We start from the raw sequence: 7,727 nt of genomic DNA on the forward strand, positions 1-7,727 counted from the left end.
AGAGAGAGAGAGAGAGAGAGAGAGAGAGAGAGAGAGAGAGAGAGAGAGAGAGAGAGAGAGAGACAGACAAAGACCAAGACAGAGAGTTAATAACTAGGTGGCAAAGGTCTCATGTAGGTCAGAGGTGTGCTTTGAAAGAAGCTAGGGATTCTATGAGGCTGAGGTGAAGAAGGAAGGTATTCCACATGTAGGGCAACACTTGTGCAAAGACAAAGAGAAGATAAAATTCCATGTATTAAGAATAGCTAGCTAGGCCAATGTTGCTGGAACCAATAACGTAGAATGTCATTAGACTAGAAAAGTAAGTGGGAGCCATAATTAGGTAGGTTTTAAATTGTTAGGCTGAGAAGTCTATATTTTAATCCTAGAGGCAATAATGAGTCACTGAAGAGTTTTGAGGAGGGGAACTGGCATGATCATAGCAGTAATTTAGGAATATTGATTTATCAACTATGTGAAGGTTGGGAAGAGATTGGAAGCAGGGAGACCAATTAGGGGGCTATTGCCATAGTCCCGGAGAGAGGTGGTGATGACCTAAACAAGAGTAGAGGCAATGCTGTGCTGATAAATATTTTAACACATGACTCTTTGAAAAAAATTATATACAACAAACTTTTTTCTTTTTGAAAAAAAATATTTTTAATTTATGGAATAAAACAAGCATTTCTTAACGTAGTACAATAAAAAAGATGATTGCACATGAAACTGCAAATCTGCTATGCACAACTTATTATTCCTTTCAAATATATGATAAAATTATCATGTAAATTTCTTTTTTTCTTCCTTCACTCTGCCCCACCAAATACGCTTTTAAGTTCAATCTACATTATTAACCTTTTCCCCATCAATTTCTCAAGTTTATTCAATCAATGTGACAAGAAATCAAGTCCTGATTTGTAGCATTTGCTTATTTCCAAGGTGTAAACACTAACACTGAGAATTTAACAATTTAGGAAGCTCCAGCACACCCCTGGGTAGAGGCTATACGTGTGGAGAGAAGTGGGGAAGTTTTCCTACTGTAACCCCAGTCCCAAAGCCCATTGGCATGGAACTCTCTTCTCTTGGTAGAGATGAATACTTTGCCCTGTGTGAGGGCAGGTTTGGAGTTGGTGAGAACTTTCTTCTTGGGTCCTACAGTCACTCCAGAAGCTTCTCATTTCTAGCATTTAGAGGGAATATGAAGGAGGTCAAACTTATTACTTTAGATTTCTAAAGAAAGCGACTCCAGGAAGACATGAGAAGTGTGGACATTCTCTATCATATCCCTGTTTCCAACTTGCCACACTAGGGCCTTTGGAAAATTTCCCCTTGGATGATCAAAGATCAAAGATACTTTCTCTTAGTTGAGTTATCTCACTCCCAATGGGAGGGTCCCTTCACTCTGTATTGTCTAGTATATATTCTCCTATGTAGACTTTCTAGTATTTCTATTTTGTTATTGGTTTGGATAAATGGGTTTCTTGGCTAGTTCTATGTATGTTCATTGTGGAACTGGTATTTGGTGAGAAAGAAGTCAAGCCTTAGATATAAAGCTTGGAGTGACTTAGCCAGAATTTTTACCCAGGTCCTATGATTTCAGATTTAGTGACCTATGAAAGTCCTCTTCTGATACCTCATCATACTGTAAAGATGACCTTGTGTTCTTTTTTTTTTTTCTTTTTGGAGGGGCAGTTGGGGTTAAGTGACTTGCCCAAAGTCACACAGCTAGTAAGTGTTAAGTGTCTGAGGTTGGATTTGAACTCAAGTCCTCCTGACCAGGGCCAGTGCTCTATTCATTGCTCCACCTAGTCGCCCCAATGACCTTGTGTTCTTAAAGAGTATAGTAGGGGGCCACTGTCACTGGATAGAAGAGTAGATGTCAGGGAGTAAGGTGTAAGAAGACTGGAAGGTTAAGAAGGGGGTAGGCTCTGGAGAGAGAGAGAGAGAGAGAGAGAGAGAGAGAGAGAGAGAGAGAGAGAGAGAGAGAGAGAGAGAGAGAGAGAGAGAGAGAGAGAAGGAGTAGTGCTAAGTGCTGAAAATACAAATATAAGCAAAAAAGAAAAAAAGGATATTTTCTACCTACCCTGTCTGATAGTAAATAGAACAAATATTTGTTTACAAATATCTGTTACTAGGGCTGTAATCTAATTTTCTGTTGCTTTGGGTAGTCTCTCCTACCATCAATTCTCATATATATTTGTCTGAACCATTAAGGTGGTAATTACTTTGAAATATTTGGACCTGATACACAATAGAGTTAAGCATGGTTTCTTTTATTCCCTAAGCAGTGAAGTCACTTACATTTTCCAGAGAATAGTTGTATGAATGAACATTGTTCAAGGCAAGTACAGTAGAAAGAGTTCTTGTTCTGCCATCAGAGAACATGAGTTCAGATCCCACTTTGGCCACTTGAGTGGGACATTGGGTAATTCATTTAACTTCCCTAGGCCTCAGTTCCCTAGCCTATAAAATGAGAGGGTTAGAGGAATTGTTCTCTGAGCCTCCTTTCAACTCTAATTCTATGATTTATGATAAGGGAGGTAAGTGAAAATTAGAAGCCTAGAATCATACAGTTAGAATGAATCTTAAATGTCAACTATTTCAACCTCTCATTCACTGCATAAATCCTATCTAATAACATGCCCAACATTACCTAGCCTTTGCTAGAACCCTTTCAGTGACAGTGAAATCACAACCTCCCAAGGCAGTTCATTACATTTTGGGATAGCTCTAATTATTAGAAAATTCTTCTTTGTACTGAAATGAAGTCTGCCTACCTTTCACTCCATTACCTACAGACTGAGGGAAAGCAAAGTAGCAAACAGTCATTAAAATGTGACACATTGGAGCAGTAAATGGGGAAGGAGAAGTGAGGCACAACAAGGAGTAATCCATCATTAATATTCTGTACGTTATGAATCTGTAAGCTTATTGATGTGGGCACTCCAACCGTGCAACTATTACAGGTATATTTTGATACCAGAAAATATCATTGGGAATTACTATTTCATCAATAGAGGGAATTCCTTGATGAGGAAACATCTTCTACATTTCAGCACCTGACCGGCTTGTCTTAGGGAGATGCCTAGAGCACTGAGCTTAAGTGAATTAATTGTCCAGGGTCACACAGAGGTGGTATTTGAATCCCAGTCTTTTTTTTTTTTTTTTAAGCAATCGGGGTTAAGCAACTTGCTCAAGGTTACACGGCCAGTTATTTCTGGGTGTGGCGATAAGTATCTGAGCCCGGACTGAATCCCAGTCTTAATAGCTCTAAGGCTAGCTGCTTATACACTACACAATTTACTGATACTATTTCTGATGTTACTATTACTGCTCCTGTTACTGTGACTAGTATTACTGCTACTGTTAATACTACCATTATTACCACCATCACCACCGATCACAACCATCACCACTGCTATTACCACTATCACCACTACTACTACCACCACCACCACCACCACTGCTATTACCACTATCACCACTACTACCACCACCACCACGACCACTATTACCACTATCACCACTACTACTACCACCACCACCGCCACCACCACCACTGCTATTACCACCACCACCACCACCATTTCTGCTACTACTACCACCACCACTATCATCCCTACCCCTACCCCCACCATCACCACCATGACCATTAATAAAAGAAACTCATTTCAAATTTATTGGTAAAGTGAGTTATAACAACACTGTTGTGAGATAGGTAGAATAAACATTATCATCCTCATTTAACAGATGAAGAAACTGAGAGTCAGAGAGGTAAAGTGATTTGCCTGTGGTCATGTAAGTGTTAAGTGTCAGAACCAGAGTGCAAATCCAGTTCTCTTAATTTCAGGTCCAGGACTTCATTAAATTGTGCTACTTCACTGAAAAAAAAATCCGTGTAAATATTTAGTTAGTGGTATAGCCCTTTTCCCTTCCAGGTGACATTTTGATCCAGCAAATGAAATGCCTTTTTTTTTCTTAGTAAATAATAAGCATAAAGAAGTCTTGTGTTCTCTGTACCTTTCAGGAAAATTATGTGGCTATAAAGACGTTTTGTTGTGGAATATCATTTTTGAAAGCCTGTTCCCTGCTTATACCTTCATCAAGTATAGCTTACACATAAAGATTTCATGTGCTGCAGAGCTTTTAAGGACCCTAAGTTTTCCCTTGAAACAAAAATCCATCTGTTGAATATTTTCCCAGTAATGCTTTAGGGCTATGAGTCACAGAATACCATAGTCTCCAAAGAATAAAAATTGTGGGATACTGAGAGGGCAATGGAGATGCATATGGTATATAGGCAGGTTGGTGTCAAGGCTCTGGAGTCAGGATGACTTGGGATCAAGTCTAACTTCTGACATTTTTTGGTTGTATGACTCTAGATGAAGTAATTTAATCTCTCAGTGCCCCAGGATACTCATTAAGTCTTTTTTCCTATAATTAGTTGGTTTTTTTCACTTTTAAAAAACATATTATTTACTTTTTAAACATTCTTTTTTTTTTAATTTTGAGTTCCGAATTCTCTCCAATCCTTTCACCCCTATCCCAACCACTGAGAAGTCAACCAACATGATATCATTTGAAATCATGCAAAACATATTTCCATATCAGCCATATTGAAAAAAATAAAGTGAGAAAGTTATATTTCAATTTGCACTCAAAGTTCATCAGTTTTCTATCTGGAGGTATATAGCACTTTTTCATCATGAGTCCTTTGAAATTGTCTTGGATCATTGTATTTAGTGGTGTAGTCAAATCTTTCACAGTTGATCATGATTACAACATTACTGTTACTGTGCACAGTGATCTCCCAGTTCTTCTTTTCACTTTGCATAAGTTCATATATATCTTGTCATGTTTTTCTGAAATTACTCCCTTTGTCATTTCTTATAGCACAATATTACTCTGTCACAATGGTATGCCACAACTTGTTGATCCAGTCCCCAATTGATGAACATTCCCTTGATTTCCAACTCTTTGCTACCACAAAAAGAGCTGATACAAATATTTTTGTACATACAGGTTTTTTTTCTCCCTTTTTCTTTGATCTCTTTGAGATAAAAACCTAGTAGTGATATTGCTGGGTCAAAGAGTATGCACAGTTTTATATCCCTTTGGGCATAGTTCCAAATTGTTTTCCAGAATAGCTGGACCAATTTACTATTCATTAGTGTATCTATTTTTCTTCATCCCCTTCAGCATTTGTAATTCCTGATAGGTGTGAAGTGATACTTCAGACGTGTTTTAATTTGCATTTCTCTAATCAATGGAAATTTAGAGCATTTTTTCCATGTTATTATAGATAGCTTTGATATTTTCTTCAAAAAATTGCCTATTTATATCCTTTGAATATTTATCAACTGGGGAATGGCTCTTATTTTTACAAATTTGACTCAGTTCTCTCTATATTTGAAAAATGAGGGCATTATACAAGAAACTTACTGTATGCTTTTTAAAAAAAATCTTATTTCATTGTCTGTGGTACCTTTTAGCAAAATGTAGTTTTCCTGATTATCTTTTTTAATTAGGTCTATTTTTGCATTTCCATTGTCTGAGGTCATGATTGCTGCCCCTGCCTTTTTTATTTTAGCAGGAAAAGACTGCAGAGAAGACAAAAAGAATGATAAGTGAGAAAAGGTCAGTAGGTGTGGCAATTTGGGGAATTGGCAGAACTTTTTTTTTTGTACAACTATGCAGAAATTCTTCACTGAAAGCAGTACTATAAGCAAAGAAATATTAAACCATCTTAACAAAAATACCTCCACCCACAATGTGTTGAATTAGAATGCTATCCAACCCCTATAGATTTATCTAGTTTTATAGACAAAACATATTTATTCATGCATACAATAAATCTTTTGGAGAGCAAATTTATTTATTTCTTAGCTTACTACACAATTTAAACATGTGTCATCTGTACCCTCTTTGATGTGACTCTCCCAGGAAATTCCTCTTATACCCTTTTATTTTTATAAAAATGTCATCTTGTGATATGTTAGTATCCTGTTTTTCTTTACAATATACTTTACATGCTCCAAGGGAAATAGGGGTTTTCTTTAAAAAGTTTCTCCTGTTAATTCAGTATCTTGATATTTACAGCAAGTCTTTCAGGTGGGGAAAAAAAGCTATTCTAACTGAAGCATAAAATGGTCAACAATGGAAAACTACAGGACAGGAATCCATCCTTAGAATATATAAAACATTTTCACCAGAGAGAGACATTTAACAAATAAAACAATGCATCAAAAAAAGTCCATTGGAAGCAGTCACCAGAGGGTCACTTGCATCTCTGGACAGAGAATGTATTAAGAAAAGATCCAATTTTAGAATGTTTGCTTCATCAAGAAATATGCAAGCCCAATGTATATGGATGGTAGATAATCTACGATAAGTTTTTCTCTATTGTGTACTTTAGGAGTGACTACTGCAAAGTGCCAAATGGGAGAAGCCTTCTTTAATCTATGTCTTTTACTCAGCAGCAGATTTTATCAGTGAGGTCTGAGCACTTGGCGTTTCCTTCCAAATCTTTTGTCGAGCTCTTTCCATCTTTAATTGTCTAAAAGCAGGCCGTCTACATCTTTGCTGTGTAGGCATGCATCCCCATGTGCTGAAGCATCATCACCGCACTCAGAAGCAGGGCAGTTGGATTGGACACGTCCTTCCCTGCAATGTCTGGGGCTGTTCCGTGAACCGATTCAAAGATCGGGCTTCCATTAGTGCCAATGTTTCTGCTTGGAGTGACACCAAAACCTCCTATTAGGCCAACACATAAATCACTAAGGATGTCCCCATACAAGTTTGGCATCACAAGAACATCAAGCCGGGACCGATCCTGTACCATATTCAAACATACTGTCTCAAGGGACATCTCATTAAATTTAATACTTTTACAGTTTTCTGCAACTTCCCTGCACTTTTGGAGAAAAAGTCCATCTGACAATTGCATTGTGCACAGCAGTCAAGTTGCTACAGTGATTGTTCCTGGCATACTCAAAGGCAAATTTGGCAATATGTTTGTTCGCTTCTTCGGTGATGTTTGATACACTGTACGACGTTATCAACTATCATGTACTCAATGCCGCTGTATTCACCTTCGGTGTCCTCCCGAATCGCCAATATTTACATCTGTGTAAAGGATTTTGTAGCCTTCTATGGAAACACACGTACACATGTTTGCATACGGATCAAGTTTTACAAAGCAGTAGATTTTAGAAAGCAGTAGAATGAATGTCCACCTGCCATTGGTGTCTTTAAGGGACCTTTCAGCCCCATCTTGTTTTTGTCCATGGATTCTTCAGGAAGAATCATCCACTTTCCTCCAGGTGCTTTAATGGCAGAGACATTTCTCTCTTCCCACTGAATGGGTGCTTTGGCGGCAACAAAAATCTTCATAACAGAAGCTGAGATTTCTGGTCCAATACCATCGTCTGGAATTAAAGTCACTGTACAGCACCAACAAAACCTCACGTCACCTGTTTTGGGCAGCAGCCGAGATACCCTGGGGATCTACGTGGAACCGGCCATTGCCTCGGCTCCTCAGGCGCTGGCAGCAACGTCTATGTGCAGACTCCCTCAGCCCAGGAGCTCCACCTGGCATTGTTCTCAGGCCCCGCCCCCCGTACCCGCTGCCCAGCTCTTTCATTGATGCCAGACCTGCTACTTACCACAAAAGTACACTTTTCCCCCATACCAATATTGTTCCAATTATACTATATGGCTATGGGTCATAGATGAGTCATCATGAGATC

General features: G+C 38.4%; 1 pseudogene; it reads right to left on the reverse strand.

The window, feature by feature from the left end:
* Window positions 1-6,433: 6,433 nt before the first annotated feature.
* On the reverse strand, window positions 6,434-7,503 carry LOC138155809 (isocitrate dehydrogenase [NAD] subunit alpha, mitochondrial pseudogene; annotated as a pseudogene).
* Between the last annotated feature and the right edge of the window lie 224 nt (window positions 7,504-7,727).

This window comes from Petaurus breviceps, unplaced genomic scaffold (genome assembly GCF_028583685.1).
Source record: "Petaurus breviceps papuanus isolate PSGF00001 unplaced genomic scaffold, PetGlider_PUasm1.0 98, whole genome shotgun sequence".
NCBI lineage: Eukaryota > Metazoa > Chordata > Mammalia > Diprotodontia > Petauridae > Petaurus > Petaurus breviceps.